This window comes from Pan troglodytes, chromosome 16, assembly GCF_028858775.2.
Source record: "Pan troglodytes isolate AG18354 chromosome 16, NHGRI_mPanTro3-v2.0_pri, whole genome shotgun sequence".
Taxonomy (NCBI): Eukaryota; Metazoa; Chordata; class Mammalia; order Primates; family Hominidae; genus Pan; species Pan troglodytes.
Window position 1 is genome coordinate 69,606,763 of NC_072414.2, and position 17,701 is coordinate 69,624,463.

Sequence of the window (17,701 nt, forward strand, 5' to 3'; positions counted from 1 at the left end):
GTCTTGGAGACCCTTCCAGGGCCCATGTTCTGGAGGGGAGGATGCTGTCTGTGATTCTTTCCCAATCCTCATGGGCCACTCCTGCCCAGGATGCTGCCTGTACCCACCCTGCCCGACTCCCCTCCACGGGAGCTTCCATGACCTCTGGATGGGGCAAGAGGAGATGGTAGGTAGGTTGAGGCAAGAGCCACTTTCAGTACAATAACTAATAACTGGCTGACAGATTGAATTAGACCTTTTCCAGCTCCATACCCCATTGATCCAGGAGGACCCATATATGTGAGTGTGTGTGACCCTCGCCTACACAGTTCTGGGGCCCCAGTGCACAGCCCCAGTCAGGTAGGGTTAGCAGAGGGAAGGCGTGGTACTGGTAGCTCCTACCCCCACCCCACCCTGCTCAGCTGCCCCAGCTCCTGCCCAAGGGGCCTCTGAGCACTAAGTTACAGCTTGGCCTGGCTGTGGGGAATGAGAGAAGGGCGGTCAGAGGGAGGAAGGATGGGGTTGGCTGGAGCCCTTGGGGATGAGGGGGCAGGAAACCCTTTTCTATGAGGTTCTCAAAGAGGGAACAGGCTGCCCAGCCCCAACTGAGAACATGACCCCACCCTCACCTTCTCTCAAAGCCAATACCCTCCACCCTCTCTTGAAGCCTTTCCAGCCCCCTTTAACTCCTCTTTAGCAGCCCCCAGCTCAAGGCCAAGGACTAGCTTCCTTGGCCCTGGGTTTCCCTGAATGCCCAGCCTGGGGGTCTCTACTCCATGAAGGGCTGGTGGGTGAAGGGAGGCCTGCCTGCCTCTCTGTGACCTAAAAATCAATCCTTTTAGCCCCTTCTGAAGCCAGAAGGTCTCTGGTTCTATATTTTAAAATACTTTGAAGTCGATGGACTGACTCCTGAGCCATCCTGTGCACATGTGCCCTCAGCTTGGTCACACGCAGGCACACACACAGCACATGTGTATACCAACAGATGCACACGATGACAGCAATATTTCAGCAGCTGACCATCGCACAGAACCCACACTCCCTGGGCTGGGAAAAAGACGGGCACTGCCGGAGGCTCTGGGACAAGCAAGGCCCCTGCAGGAAGGAAGCCGGTGCTTCACCACACTCGAAAGGCAGGACTCCGCCTCTGGGGGAAGGTGGGGATGCCAGGGGTCACCCCCAACCTGACAGGCTTTTTGAGGATCAGCCTCACCTCCATAGACATCCAGTCCAGGGCTAAGTCTGCCCCAGTGGCATCTGGAAGTCCTTCCTAATATCTAACTTAAATCAAATCAACCATCTCTTCCTGCATTCAGTAAACATTCTCCACGCATGGCCATGCCCTGGTAGAAGGAAGCAGAGATGTGCTGGGTCACCTAGAACTGTGTGCGGTGCGAGGGTGGAAGAAGAAAGCGGCTTTGGTGTCTATCAGTGGTCGGGGGTGGGGAGGCTTCCAGGATCCCTGGGTGGCTTAAACTGTGGTCATTCCCCATGATTCAGTTTTCTTGGCTAAATAGGGCCTGGTTCAGGCAGGAAACCCTGCCACCTCCCCCTGCCACCCAGTCCAGTGAACGTCTGCCTGAGCTCACTGGTGGGGTAGAACTCCACCCTGGACTTTGGTCCTGTCTAGGGGACCCGTTTAACCACTCAGGGCTTTAGCTAAATCCCCACCCAAGATGCATCCTGAAATGGCAGTGACATCTTCAGGTATTTATCTGCCCTTCTCTCAGAAACCCCTTCCCACCTCTGAGGCATCCTACCCAGACCCCCAGCCCCTGCCCCACTGCCTGAAATCCCACCAGTAGGGGTCCTTCCTCAGTGTTTGGGTGTTCTCTGCATGGGGGTGCGCTTACACGCCCCAGTTCCAGAGATACGGGCCTCCCCTACCACTCTGCCCCTCATATCCCAAGTCCCAGGGGCTGAAGCTGGAGGGTCGAGTGGGGGATGGGGAGAGCCTCTGTCACCCTCCATGCAATCAGCTGAGTGTGGCATAAATGACCCATGAGTCCTGGGGCCTGGCAGAGGAAATGCTCAGGCCCAAGAGTGAGGTCACCTGGACAGGGAGGCCCAGGGAGGGGCTAAGCAGGGCAAGCCTGGGCTCCCAAGGCAGAGCCCCTCTGGCAGAGGCTGGGGCAGGACCCGGGCAAGCCTTGCCTTCGGACCTCGGCTGAGCGTGCAACACCAAGCATCTGCTGGGGAAGGTGGGGAGCTGCCACAGAGCCTTCCCTGGGAGACTGACCCAGATTTCTCTCTCCCTTCCTCTCTTCTGCCACACAGGAGCAGTGTGTGTGTGTGTGTGTGTGTGTGTGCGCGCGCGCGCACGCGTGTGCATGCGTTTGCGTTCTCAGCCCTGGCAGGCGGAGGGGTGGAAAGGGAGGAGGCTTGCTGAAAGCTCTGGGAAATGAGACAGAAATCCTCCCCAAATCCCTGGCCACTGTCACTAATAGCTGAAATACGCTCTTGACAACAAGGTGAAAGTCCCTGGATGCTGGGGCCTGGCCTTGCCACCAGGAGCTGGTGCCCCAGGCCTGTCTGTTATGGGAAGGCCCTAGGCCTTGTGGATGGTTGGGGGGTCATGGCCAAGCCCTGACCCCATCCTCTGGCACTCCTGACATCTCTTTTCGAGGCAATGTCCCACAGGTTCCCCAGGCGCTTCCCTGGGAAGCAGTGAGCTCCCGGTCAGGAAAGCAGTGTAAGTGGCTGGGGAGGGTAGGTCAGCATCCTGCGGCAGGCACTCAGGTATGTGTGGGGAGGTGGCTTGCACAAAAGAGAGCTGGAGGGCTCCTCCCAGCCTGAGCTGTTTCTTTGATGCCTACTTCTATCCACCAGGAGCCCCTACCCGGTCCAAGTTGGCTGGCCTTGTCCCCAGGAGGCCAAACCTCAGGACTCAGGGGGAGGGCCTTGAGATGGGCCAGGGAGGGCTGGACCCAGGCCTGAGAGCAGCAAGTTCCGGAGCATCTGACTCCAGTGGGAGGGGAAGGGTGTGTCCCCGTGGGGCTGCTGGCCGTGGCAGGGGCTCTTGTACACACATACAGATACAGAATTGTACTTGAAGGGACAGCTCCTTCAGACTTGTAAACACACAGCTGTACACATGTGACACACATACAGAGATCTGCATGTGCAAACAGAGGCATGCTTGTACACACGTGTGCCTGAGCTCATACAGAGGTGGGCACACATCTTGGTAAACAGGTCCCTGCCTGTGCACATGTGGGCAGGGACGCCTGGTTCCCTTGTGGGCTGTTCTGAGCCCCATGAGGTGTATGAGAGACATTTTCCCCAGAGACTGTCCACAGGATGTTCAAGCCAAATCCTCGAAAAGCTTCCAGAGGTGACTCCAGAGGCAAGCCCTCTCCTCTGCCAGCACTCAAGGCCCCTTGCCCAACCCTCAGCCTTCTGGTGGGCTCTGTGTCATGTCCTCTCCAGCCAGGCCTTTCCTGCCTTGCTCCATGCTTGGCAGATACCACACTTTGCCCTGTACCCTGAGAGCTAGAGCCCTGCTCCTTGTCAAGGACCCCAACATCCTGCTAGAGGGCAGTGGGAACCTCCTGCTCACCCACTGCTTGTGTGTGACCCTGGGTAGGGTTCTGCCACTGCCTGGGCCTCAGTCTCTCTTCTGCCTATTGGAGGGGCTGCTTTGAGGCCTGGGAGCTCTGAGAGCTGGGAGACCCAGCACAGATGAGTGCAACCATAGTTGCGAGTGCCCTTCAGGCCAGCCCAAGCCCAGGTGGCCCTTTCCTGAACCCAAGGAATATCCTTTGTCCTCACACATCCCCTCCACAGCTAGCTGGCTTAGTCGCCATGCTGGGAATTCCACCCGCCTGCAGACGCTGACCTGCCCACACCGCACCCTCCGCCAGGCAGGTGAGGTGAGATGCTGAGCTGACCCGCCTCCAGGCTGCCCTGCATGTGTCCTGGGCCCTTTCAGACCCAGGGCCTTTGCACAGGCAGTTCCCTCTGCCTGTGGTACTCATTCCTCTCCCTCAGCCTAAAAACACCTCCTTTTCCTCAGTGAATCCATTCAAGTGTTTGCTCTTCTGTGCAGCCTCTCTCCCCCATCCCAGCCACCCCCACACGGTGCTCTGGTTCTGGCTCACTGAGCAAGTTTTCCCCAACACTGGTGAGCCCTGGCTATGCTTCCCCACCACCAAGGCCATGGGCTCCCCCAGGGCACAGCGAGGACCTGTTTATCTCAGCGTGCTTGGACCCTCCAGAGGGCCTGGCTCAGAGCACACAGCATCCAGCAAGTGTTGGCTGAATGAATGAATGAATGAGTGAATGAATGAATGACATGAACATGTGGACATCTCCGCCAAGTCCTGTCTATGAGCTGAGACACAAGTTTCCGAGGTCCCCTTTGAGTGGGTGTTCCTTGGTGGGCAGGGCTGCCTCTCTCTGCCTCAAGGAGTCTTGCAGTCAGAGGCTCGCCTCTCATTCAGCAAACAGCCCTGGTGGAGGCCCTGTTGTTAGAAAGCGTGCAGCGCTCCTGGGGGCAGCAGGCACACATCAGAGAACATGGGAGGGAGCCATGGGGCCTGCGTAATATGGGGCTAAGATGAGTGTGCTGTCGTCACTACTACCCTCATCTGCTGATTACCGTGAGCCGGCACTGGGTGAGGGGCTGGGAATTAGCCTCTGCCTGCCCTGGGGAGCACACAGGGGAAGAGATGCAGGTGAAGGAAATGACTTAGGGGCTGAAGCTGGAGGCAGAGGAGGGTGATGGCTCAGTAGAAGAGCTTGGGAGCCACACAGCCTGGTTCATGCTGCCCACCACTTAACAACCTTGTGATCTGGAGCAGCTAACTTAATCTCCTTGCATCTCAGTTTTCCTTATCTATAAAATGGAATGCTAAGTATATTTGCTCCATAGCATTGTTATGAAGATCAAATGCTTGTAAGATGCTTTTAACAGTGCCTGGCACATCATAAGCACTCAAAAAACAAGCCCTGCCACTATGAGTTGTTGGATCATTAGTTCAGAGCAGCCCCAGACTAGGCATGTAGCAAATGGGCAGGCTGGCAGCACAGGAGACAGGCAGGTGGCAAGGGCTGAGAAACTCAGCCTCTCTGAATGATAAGTGGCTTGGCTTCTTGTGTTCAAGGAATGAAAAGATCTAAAGAAGTCTGGCCAGAGGGACACTGAGATGAGCAATGTGGTTGGAGGAGAGGATACTGACCCAAGAATTCTCTGGATAAGAAGAAGGAGGAGGGGAAGCCTGAAGTGGATGGGCAAGGAGGGTCTGGGGTCTGGGAGTGCTAATCCTAGCCTTTCTGATCCTAACAGTGCATGGATGAGGGGGCATGTGTTTGCCTTGCTGTGGAGGTCAGCACCAGCAGAGCTGTGCAGATCGGAGTGTGGCCGGGGGCAAGGGAGGGGAGCGCATTCTCCCACTGGAGGAGCAGAGCAGAGGGCTGAGGAGCTGCTCTCCCACCTCCGGCTATCTGGATGGCCCTCAGTGGAGCCCTTCTAGGCTGCGGGTGCTCGGGCTGAGGTTTGTGGATCTTCCCAGGGATGTGGAGCCTGCTCTTCAGGCCAAGCCATCCTAGCAGAATAGGGAGGGGCGAGGGGCCATGGAGTGAAGGAGGCAGCTGCTGAATATGTGAGATGAGGGGTGCTCTCAGGGGACTGGGCTCGAGGACAGCAAGTCCCTGGTGCAGGAGGGAAGTGGGTGGACTTTCTTCTCTTGCTCAGCCCCGCTGCGTCTCTTGCTGTCTACCTAAGGCCACCCCCTCCTATCCCGCCATCAGCCTTGTCAGTGTGACATTAATGGGCTGACATTAACAAGCCAGAGCTCCTCCACTTGTCTGCCAGGTCGAGCCTCAGCCGTGGAAGAATTGCTAATTACAGCCACCATAAGGAAATATCAATGATGGACGTCAATATTATTGCCTCCTGCATCCCTGCCTGTTTATTTGGAGATGAAAAGCGCCCTAGGGTCGTCTCTCCAGGACGAAGATGAGGGATGACAGAAGGGAGGAGAGCTGCACATGGAGAAAAGGGCATCCTCCAGCTGGATTCATTCATGAAACCAGGACCCATTTCCTCTGGGCAGAGTTCTCTCCACTGAGGGCCCAGGGCTGGGGCTGAGGGCAAAGGAACCTGCACAGGGAGGAGGAACTAGTGATCCTGCTCCCAGCCCTGGTTCACCAAGTGACTGCATGTGTGCCTCTTTGTGCCTCAGTTAACTCATCTGATAAATGGGTATGACAATTCCAGTCCTGCCTACCTTGTGCATTGTGAGGAAGTGAATGAGGTGCAAAATCAGGGTTTTAGAAGGACGACCCATGGTGCAAATGCAGGGGCTTCATGGGCTGGAGGAGACACGTGGGGTAGCTGAGCAACTGGAAGGCACCAGCAAAGGGATGCACATGTCCCAGCTCAGTGAACTCTCTGAAGCAAATATCCTCCCAACCATCCCCTATCAAGCACTTTGGTGGAAATCAAACAAACACTAAACACAAACACTAAAGCCAGAGAGAAGAGGGTAAAGCTTGACTCAAATGTGCAGTTGGTCTGGTGTCTCTGAGCCCCTGAGCCTGTGGGGACTTGCAAGGCTTCCAATCCACACCCTAAAACCTGCATGTAATGCCAGTCACAGGCTGAACTGTCACGCAGGGCAGCCCTTCATCCGCTGAGAGAATCTCCCAGGCGTGCACACCCCTATTCAGAGAAACAGGGGCCCAGTTGAGAAGCCCCTTTAGAGACAACCTGGACTGTCAGAGAAATGCACTTTACGTGCCAGGGTCACGACGCATGCACAGGAATACATCCACATGGCAAGTTCATGAGAGTGTGCAGAGACTAGAAATAGGCAAGCACACACACACAGAAGCACAGCCCCAGAGACACACGTGGAAACACATACATTGTACGGTATTCAACACACATATACACACACACAGGGGAGCTGCCCTGGGGAGCTCATGGGGGAAGATACACACACACACAGAGCATCTTAGGCCCCAAACTGGGTTCTTCCTAGCCCTTGGGAACCTCTCCCTGTTGAGAAGGAAATAAAAAATCCCATGTGGTCTTCAGACACATGTGGCCTCTCAAGCCACGGACAAGCCAAGCAGCAGCAACTAGACGCTGGGAAGCAAAGCCCAGCGTGGCCTGAATATTTCACAGGAGATTTTGCTTCACAGAAAATCCCTTCTTCGCCGCTGTGCATGTCAGGGTATAATTACCTGTTAGGTAGCAGAGCAGAAACCTGGGAGGATGTGTGCACAGCTTCTGGCCTGGGCCGCCACTGGGACTCTGCCTCTGCCTCTGCTGCAGGCCTGGCAAGGGCCATCCTGTCTCTCACCTGCTCCCACCAGGGGCCAGAGAGAGGACAACTGGATGCCACTTTGGGACATAGAGTGTCCTGGCTTAGGGTCGCCTCTGCTCCAGGTCCTCAGACTCTGCCAGCCCCTAGCTGAGGAAGAGCCAAAGTCCCCCATCCCTTTGCCTCCCACAGCATCTCCCCCAGCTCTTCAGCAAGAGCACAGAGCCACATCTCATCTCACTCCTTCATCGTCCCCCTTCACCTCGCTAGCCCATCGAGGTGTTTGTAGTCCCCTGAGTGAATGGCAGGGAAAACCGAGAGAGGTACACACCAGAGGAAGGGAGAGAGGACATCCTGGCTGGGCCCTGGAGACCCTGGAACACTCTCCCTCACTCCTTTTGTCCTAGAAAATGTCCACACAGGCTAAGCTAAGCTCAGATTGGATCTCCTCCAGGAAGCCCTCTGGGACTGCTCCCAGGGTCAGGAGTCTTCTCTGGCTCCCATAGCCCACTGTGTTCCTCTCCATCACTGTTCAGTAATCAAGGGCTGAAAACATAGATGCCTACAGGGGCCAGGGAGGGAATGAAAGTGAGTGAAGGGGCAAAGATAATGCAACAGCGAGTGGGCAGAACTCACAAACTGGAGAGCATGCCCCTGTCTAATGCCTTTCAAACCACATCGCCTTACGGCCCAGCAACTTAGCACCTAGAAATCGACCCAGGAAAATTGAAAACACTTGTGCACAAATATTCATAGCAGCATTATTCATAAGAGCCAAAAAGTCAAAACCACCCAAATGTTCATGAATGACTATATAAACAAAATGTGTGATAGCCATACAATGGAATATCATTCAGCCAAAAAAAAGAATGAAGTACTGATACACACACACTAGAACATGGATGAGCCTTAAAAACTGTGTGCTGAGCAATGGAAGCCAGGCAGAAAAGCCCACATATTGTATGATTCCATTTCTATGAAATGTCTAGAATATGCAAATCCAAAGAGACAAAAGTAGATTCGTGGTTGCCAGGGCCAGGGAGGAGGGGAGAATGGCGGGTAACTGCTAAAGGGTACAGGGTTTCCTTTCGGGGTGATGAAAATACTCTGGAATTAGATAGTGGTAAGGGTTGCACAATTGGGAATATGCTAAAAATCACTGAACTGTATGCTTTAAAATAGTGACTTTTATGGCATGTGGATTATATTTCAATTTTTTAAAACCAAATTGTTTAAAATGGAACAACACATCCACAAGCCACATGTCTGTCTGCAGCCTCTAATTTTCAACCTCTATTTTACACATTTGTTTCCCTCACAAGAGTGGAAGCTCTGGGAGGGTGGGGCCCTACCCGAGGCACAGCCGTGGTCCCCAGAGCTGGCATCTCAGGGCAGGCACTTGAGCCACAACAGTGACCACAGCACCATGTTAACACAGGGCACACTTCATACTCTGTAAAACCTCTGGTCCAGAGCCATGGCCCCAGTCTCAGGTGAGGCCACTGAGGCCCAGGCTCAAGGTCATTTGCCCTAAGGTCACTTGACAAGCTGGAGGCAGAACTGGGCAGAGAAGCCAGGCCTCCAGACTCGGTGCAGCAGGACCCAGGGCGGCCAGGGGCCAGCTGCTGCTGGGCAGGGAAGATGGGCACAAGAAGGCAGGCAGCTCTGTGGCTGTTTCCTGCCTCAAAGCCCCCAGATCCCTGGGGCCTCAGAATCAAGTCCACCTGCTGGATCTGGCCTCAATCCCCTTTGATGGACAAGCACCACCCCTAGCGCCTCCAGCCCAGGCCCTGTCTATCATCCCTTTGCTCACACAGCCTTTACTCACATAGGGCCCGCTTCCTGGAAGGCTTTCTCAGGCTTCCCAGGCACCAGGCACAGTTCCTCCCCTCCCAAAAGCCTTACTTCATCACCACCTGACCCTCCCGCAGGGCCCCTCCCCAGCTGAGCCCTTGCAGCACCTCTGGGAGGGTGTGCAGGTGAATACAAGGGAACAGCGGGACTTGTGCCTGACTGTGGGGCTACCCAGGACATGGGCCAGCCTTGAGCTAGAAGCAAGTCTGATATCTCAGGGTCTGACTGCCAGCAACTAGGTGCAAGGCCAGGATTGGCTGGCAGGGAAAGGGAGGGAAGAGGGGAGAAGAGGGAGAAGGTAGAGGGAGAGAGAAGGAGAGGGATAGGGAGGAGAGGGGGTGAGAAGGGAGGAAGGAGGAGAAGAAAAGAGGTGGGGCGAGATGGAGAGGAAGCACGGGCTGCTCTTGGCCCCAGGGTCCCAGGAAGGCTAAGCCAGAGCCCAACACAGTGATGACGCAGTTGGGCAGCTGGTTACCTTCAGACACATGACGACACAGATGTCACAGATCAGTGCCCCGGGGCAGAGTGAAGCTAGGCGGGGAGGAAGCCCCTTTGGGAGAGAGGCCCCAGCTTTAGACCAGCGGTCCTGTCTCCTTCCTATTCTCCCTGCCCCCATGCAGCAGTGAGGTGGGGAGCAGCGATGGGCAGGAAGGCGGTCCCCGCCTGGTACCCACCTGGGCCTCCTGCTGTGTCCCAGTTCAGCCTAAGGAGCTCAGCCACCCTCCTGGGTGAGACTTCCAGGGTCAGACCCTTCTGACTGTGGTTACAGACTGAGCCTTGACCCTGGCAGGGTGGACTGGCCCCCAGGAAACTGGAGGAGGCCCCAGATGCCTCACTATCTCCTCCTACGCCACAGGGCTGGGTGACGGATCTGGTCTGTGGGTGTCAAGAGACAGGTCCTGGCTCTGAGTGACTGCTGGCAGCTGGGCCCGACGTGGCTCATGGGCGGCTGATTTCCTGACCTTCCTAAGACCAAACACATGACGAGCCTCTGCCTCCTCCTCCTCCTCCTCCTCCTCCTCCTGAGGCCAAGCACATGGGTACGGGAACACAGCAGGTGTCTAATAGATGCCAGTTCCCTCTCTGAACTCCAGCCCCAAGTTTCCTTAGAGAAGCTGCCACTCCTCTCCCCACCCCGACCCCCACAGTGCTCGCTCCCCAGCTCTCCCCACCTCCCCTCCACATGGACTCAGTGCCGCCTCCCTCTCAGGCCCGGGTGAAGCTGTAGATTGCTGGGTACCCAACCCTCCCCTTTCACCCCTCCCCTCCCTCCTGGCCTTTCCCAACCCAGATACACATCACACCAGCCCCCACTCAGTGTCCTCAGCTGGCTGTCAGCTAATGCCTGCAGAGGTGTTAACTGATAATTAAGATGTTAGCTGTAAACTTAACGTGTGATTCCCTGCCAGGAGTATTTTGGTCTTAACAGGTTGCTTTTGGAACGGGAAAACCTTCAAGACCCAGCCAAATGGCAGGCAGGGATGCAGAGTGGGGTGTCAGGGGGCGCTCTGTGCCTGGAGACCTTCCAGCCTCCAGAACCCCCTCTTCACCTCTCGCTTCACTGAGGACAGAAGGCAGGCATGGGAACCCAGAGCTCTGCCTTTCAGTGTCAGCCCCACACCTGTGAGGCGATGACCCTGGACATGAGATGAAACCTCTTGGAACCTCAGTTTTCTCATCTGCAAATGGTGAGACAGAACGCCGACCCTGAAGAATTGTAGTGCAGGCTGACAGGTAAGGCCCCGTGTGCCTAGCACACAGGAGCCCTTAGAGCTCCTGTTGTCCCCGACTTCCCTTTGCCTCTTCCCACACTGAAGGTAACTGTGTCAGCTTCCACCCCTTCCGCCTCCTCACACCAACTCCGATCAATCACCAAGTCTATTTTCTCAACTTCCTAAATCTCTCCCCAGGCAAAGATCAATGGAATCAAACAGCGAGGTCTGGACAGACATGAGACTTTGGGGACATTTCAGCAGATGACAGGAATGGAGCTTCAGAGCAGCAGGGAAAGGACGCTTACCCAACAAACAGTGCCGAAACAACTGCAAGTCATTTGGGAAAAAACCACTTAGATCCCTACCTCAAACCACACACAGAAATACATTTCAGATGAACTAGAGATTTAAATATTTGTGAATATCATAAACAACCAGAAAACAGTATAGGCCAATATTTTTAAAATTCTGCAGTGGGTAAGGCCAGGAACTCTAAAGGAAAGGAGTGATAGACTTGAACACAGGACAATCTAAAACTTTTAAGGGGATAAATACATCCCATAAACTTAAATGAAAAAAAAAAACTTGTGAATAATGATTTGCACATATGCCAAATAAAGAGTTAATTTCTTTAACCTCTTCTAAATCCACCTGCTCTTGCAAATCAGTAAGATGCATTTCACCACCCCAATCGCTGAAACTACGGTCACCTGTGACCTCCCCGTTACCGAGGCAGTGACCAGTTCTCAGTCTGCATCCTTAGCCCCATTTGACACATGCTTGAAATGCATCTTGCCCTTGGCGTCCAGGACATACATGCCTGGTTCCTTTTCATCTCACTGGGTGTCCCTTCTCAGTCACCTTTTCTGTTCCCCCTCAGCTCCCCACCCTCTAACTGATGGAGGTCTGGGGGTTGGGACATTGGTCTTTTCTGTCTACTCTCCTTCCAAGCTCTCATCCAACCTCATGGCTTTAAATACTATCTTTATGCTGATAGCCCCAAATTTGTATCTCTAGCCCAGACCTGTCCCCTGGACTCCAGTCACATACATCCACCTGTCAACTCCATGGTTCTGCCAGGCTGTCTACAGGCATCTCACAATTTACGTGTCCACTGCCAGGGCTGGCTCACAGATGTGTGACCTGGGCTGTGCACTCAGAAGGGCCCCAGGCTTCCTTTAACGCTCTATTGTCACCTCCCACTTTGAAATTCTTAATTTTTTTTTAGCAAAAAGTCACCCGTTTTCACTGTGCTCTGGGTCCACACATTATGTAACCATTTTTTCCAAATGACTCACGGTTGTTCAGCACTCCTGTCCACCACTGAACCACTCCTCTCCCCTACACCAACCCGCTCCTCTCCGATCTCCCCATCTCCATCTATGGCAACCCCACCCTCCTAGATGCTTAGGCCAAAACCCCTGGAGTCATGGTTGGCTCCCTTCTCTCTCTCTCACACACCACCTCATCCAATCTGTCAGCAAATCCTATTGGCTCTACCTTGAGCATACATGTGGAATCCATCCACTTCTGCCCACCTCCACCAAGACTCCCTGGTTCAGTCCTCCATTGCCTCCTCCCTGGATCACTGCAACAAACAGCCTCCTGTCGGATCTCCCTGCTTCACAGCTGCCAGAGGGATCTGGTTAAAATGTAATTCCAATCATGCCATGTCACTACGCAGAACCTTCCATGGCTTTCCCCACTTCATTTTGGGTAACAGTCAAGTCCTCCAGGCGGCCTGCAGGCCCCGAGTGATGAGTGCGTGGTCCCTGTTTGGCTGCATGGCCCACTCTCTCCCTCACTCACCCTGTTCCGGCCACACCAACCAGCCTTCTTGCCATGTCCCCACAAGCCAGGTCTGCTCCTGACTCAGGGTCCTCAGACCTGCTGTTCCCTCTGTTTGGAAGGCGCTTCCCCACAACATCCACCCAACTCAGTCTCTCACTTCTTGCTGGTCTTTACTTAAATGCCACCTCTCGAAGAGACCTTCCCTGACGACCATGTCCAAGTTGCCCAACACTTCCCACCCCCCTCCTCTGCTTGATTTTTTTCTCCTTAGCACTTAACACTCCCATACGCATGCTGTATTTTTCCTTGTCTGTCTCTCCTCCATCACAGCTTACATTCCTTGGAGCAGGTATATTTCGTGAGTTTTGTTCACTGTTTGGTCCCTAACCAAAACAGTGTCTGACACATAGTAGGTGCTCAGTAAATACTTCCTGAATGAGTGGATACAGCAGCAGAGGACTTGACATCAACAAGCAACTTACAAGTGAAGAAACAGAAATGGCCAACAAGCATATGCAAATATGCTCAACCTCATTAGCAGTCTAAGAAACATAAAGTAAAATCATTTTTATCTGTCAAATTGGCAGGGATTAAGTGATTAATAATTCCTATGATTGGCAAGGGTGAGGGAATGGGGCATTTTGCATACAGTTTGTAGGAGCATAAATCAGCTCAGCCTTCTGCAGGTTGATCTGGCTGTCCAGAACAAATCAAATGTGGAAATGTGGATGCCCTCTGACTCAGGAAGTCCATTTCCAGAAACATTCCCAAAAGAACTACAGCACAAGCACACACAGATGTGCAAACCCAGAGGTTCCCTGAGTGAAGTTTATAAATAGCCAAATGCCAGAAACAACCTAAATGGCTGCCAACAGGATTAATAATTGATGAATGATTTGCAGACCATCATACAAGGGATGTAAAAGGGTGGGGAAGAACTCTATGGAAGGACCCGGGATGATCCATATGACATTGTTAGGTAAAAAAATCAAGTGCTGGAGCAATATAACTAATATGAGCCCATGTTTTTCCTTTTAAAATACGTTGATAAGTACATAGAAAAAAGTCTGGAAGGGGACATATCAAACGAGTTATCCGTGTTAGCTCTTGGGAGGAAAAGACTACAGAAGGGGCTTGAACTGCATGCTTTAAATACTGAGAGATAGATGGATAGACGGATGAATAGATAGATAGATACATACATAGATAATAGGTAACATATAGAGAACATATTACCTTAATAATCAGAAAAATGATTCTGCTTAGGGAGAAAATACCTTCTGTGACTCCCCAGTATTAAAGGGTGCAGAAGTAAGCCATTCCAAGCCCTCCATAACCCATCACTGCCTCATCCCTGTTACCCCCACCCCCACTCTGGCTCCCCAAAGTGCTCTGGGTTCCAAGCTCATGAAGCAATTTTCTATTCCTGGTTCCTTTCACAGCTCCATGCCTGTCTCTCAGCTCTGTTCACAGGCACAAAGGCCCAACCCGCCCTGTCCCATGACCTCCTCAGCCTGGACTCCGCTGTCAGAGAGCCAGAGGGGGGAAGACGAGGAACCTTACAGCACTCCCAAAGACCAGGACTACTGCCCCAGACCCCAGGTCTCTGTCCTAGGGACAGCCTGCGGCAGCTGGGGGATCAGGAAATGCCCTTGATTGTGGCCTGGGCAGGCTGGCTGCCCCTGGCTCCAGGACACCCGCAACAGCCACTGGAGGCAGCTGATCTGAGGAGGCCAGGGTGAGCCCAGCAAGGAGGTCTGGCCAGAGGAGAAGGGAGACTGGGGGTTCAGCCCCCCAACTTGGGTTGCCAGATTTGGCAAATAAAATTATATGTGCCATGTAATATCTGAGATATATTTACACTGAAAAATTATTTGTTGTCTATCTGAAGTTCAAATTTAACTGGACAGCAGTATTTTTTTTCTGGCAACCCTAGCTGCTACCCCATCCTATTCCTTGGGGGATTTGGCACCAGGCCGAAAGCCTTCACCTGGGATGTCCAGGAGTGGCGCAGAAATGGCCTATCTCAGGCCCACCACAGAGGGGGACTGAAAGTTGAGACAGGCTCGTTCCGGGTGCTGACGATGTCCCACAGACAGCTGGGAACTTCCAGAATTAGCGCCATCAGGCACTGCACTGGGCAGCGGCGGTGAAAAGGCAGGTGACGGCAAAGGGAGACGAACCTGGGAGCAAAACCTCCTACAGCCAAGGCACTCGGCAGGTGTGTCGCGCAAAACAAAGCCTGAGCAAACACAGACAGTGAGCATGGGACAGCAACGCTGGGGTTGCAGGGATGGTGTGTCCCAGTGCCTCTCAGCATCCCGGGGACACAGCCTGGTGAGGAAGAATGGCTGAGGCGTGGCCTTCCTTCTCAGAGGTCAGGAACTCCTCCACAGGAGGCCCCTCTGCTTCTGGGGCCTTCAAACCCCACACTGTGTCCCCCACCATGGCCCCTGGCAGGGGCTCATTCGCTAAACGCCAGCCTGAGTCAGGGGACCTGGTCCTCACACCCAGAGCCTCCCACCAAGCACAGAAGCATGAGGCAGGGTGAGACTGCCTCACTCTCCCCTACCTGGGTCAGATGGCGTTGGGAGGCAAACAGACTGGCCTCTGGGGGCCTGGGGTGCGGCAGCCTGTCCGTCGCGGTCCCAGCATGCACTGTGTGGGAAGAGCAAGAAAGTTAGTGGGGCAAAGACGGGGCTTCCTGCTACCCCGGGTGAGGCCCACCTCAGCACAGCTCCCCACAGTGGATCCCCATTGCCCAGCCCAGCGGGCCTCAGGTGCTGCCTCCCAGCACAGCACATGCTCCTCAGTGCCATCCCTACCCACTTCCCAGCACCCTGGAGTGGCCAGCCCTTAATGGATCACACCCTCAGGAGCATCAACTCCCTGGCCTGGCATTCAAGGCCCCGTCTAAGCCCCTAAACTTCTCACTGTCTCTCCAGGTCCTCCAAAGGTCAGCCCACCTCTGCAAGTTTTGTTCACGTGCACAGATACACAGATGGACAACCCCACCCCATTCTCTCTGAGACTCCCATTGCTACCAACAAATGTGTCCCCTGCCTCCTGGAAGCTTCACTTACATGTCCTCAGCCCCAGCACCGCTCAAGATCCCCAGCAAGGTCCCCAAGGACCCCATCACACCCCCAGCTCTCCCGCCTCAGCCTGTGGTCTCTGGCAGCTGACCCTGCCTTGGGAAGACTCTCTCTGTGATACCCCGATCCACCCTTCCTCATTCTTCACTACACCCCCATCACTCATCCTAGACATGGCCACAGGTGCTGTCTCCCTTCCTCCCTCCTCCCTCCTCCCAGACCATCCTGCCCACAACTGTGCTTCAATCACCCTCTGCCTATGCCCTCAGTGGCACCCACCATGCCCAGAGGAGGGTGAAGCCCCTTAACCTGGCCCACAGGGCACTGCCCAACCCAGCCCTGACCTGTGGGCCACCCTCACCTCCCCTCCAGACCACACAGCCACCTGCCACCTCCTCAGAAAGCTCTGTGACCACCTCCTTCTCACAGTCTCCAATGTCCTCCACAGGTGACCCTGGAGGAAGCCATCCTCACCGTGTCTCACTGCCCTGACAGACTGACTTGTTATTTGGTTTTCCTTGTTTCAATAGTCCCACAGCAAACTTTTTCCATCAGGTTTATTGAGGTATAATTACCCCACAGTAAAACTGACCCTCTCTAGTGCACAGTCTATGAGTTTTGACAACTCCGTGTGGCTGTGTAACCACTATGGCCATCAAGGTACAGAAAAATCCTGTCACCCCCAAATCCCAGCATGCTGTCTCTTTGTAGTCAACTCCTCCCAGCCCCTACCCCTGGCAACCACTGATCTGTTTTCTGTTCCTGTTGTTTTGCGTTTCCCAGAGTGTCATACAAATGGAGTCATCTAAACGTAGCCCTCTGAGTCTGGTTTCGTTCACCCAGCATAACGTACTTCACATTTATTAATATCTGTGTTGCCTCTTGAATCAGAATGTCTTTCTTTTTTGTTGCTGCATAGTACTCCATTGTTTATCCATTCAGCAATTGAAGGGCATTTGTGTTGTTTCCAGTTTTTGGAGATTATGAATAAAGCCACTATAAATATTCACATACAGGTTTTTGTGTGAATGTAAGTTTTTATTTCTCTTGGTTAAGCACCTAACAGTAGGATTGCTGAGTTGTGTGGTAAGCCTATTTTTAACTTTATAAGAAACTGCCAAACTGTTTTCCAAGTTGGCTATACCATTTTGCATTCCCACTAGCAACCTAGGAGAGTTCCAGTGGCTCTGTACCCTTGCCAACACTTGGTATTAGACATTTTCAAAGTCAGTGTAATGATATGTAGTGGTATTGCATTGTGGGTTTTTTTGTTTTTTGTTTTTGTTTTTCTTTAAGATGGAGTCTTGCTCTGTCACCCTGGCTGGAGTGCAGTGGCGCCATCTCGGCTCAATGCAACTTCCACTTCCCTGGTGGGGAAGTGATTATCCTGCCTCAGATTCCTGAGTAGCTGGGATTACAGGTGCCCACCACCACACCCAGCTAATTTTTGTATTTTTAGTAGAGATGAGGTTTCACCATGTTGGCCGGGCTGGTCTCAAACTCCTCACCTCAGGTGATCCACCCGCATCGGCCTCCCAAAATGCTGGGATTATGGGTGTGAGCCACCGCACTCGGCCTGCATTGTGGTTTTAATTTGCATTTCCTTAATTACTAATAATGATGAACATCTATCTGATTTTTTTTAGTGCCATCACTATTGGAGATTAACATCTTAATTTAATTATTTAAATGATTTACCTATTTACTTTCCATCTCTTCCATCACGTGTGAAAGCAGAGACCTTGGTATTTATTCCCCCAATACCTAGAATAGCATCTGGTACTGGATAATGATGATGACGATGATGGTGGTGATGACGGTTGTGGAGGTGGTGATAGCTAACATTTACAGAGCCCTTAGCACTTGCCTAGCACCATTCTGAGCGCTTTACTCATAGTAACTCACTTAGTCCTCACAACCGCCCCAAAAGACAGAGATGCTATCAATACTCCCATTTTACAGAAGAGAAAACTGACATAGAGAGAGGCAACTAGCC

General features: G+C 53.2%; 1 protein-coding gene across 10 annotated transcripts in view; it reads right to left on the bottom strand.

Moving 5' to 3' along the window:
- Nucleotides 1-17,701, bottom strand: part of LINGO1 (leucine rich repeat and Ig domain containing 1) — a 207,618-nt gene that overhangs the window by 48,457 nt on the left and 141,460 nt on the right. For all 10 annotated transcript variants that reach the window (XM_063794240.1, XM_009429626.5, XM_016927259.4 and 7 more), the window contains one exon: nt 15,183-15,268. The gene's annotated coding sequence lies outside the window, so the exon portion shown is untranslated. The remainder of the gene's footprint in view (nt 1-15,182; nt 15,269-17,701) is intronic.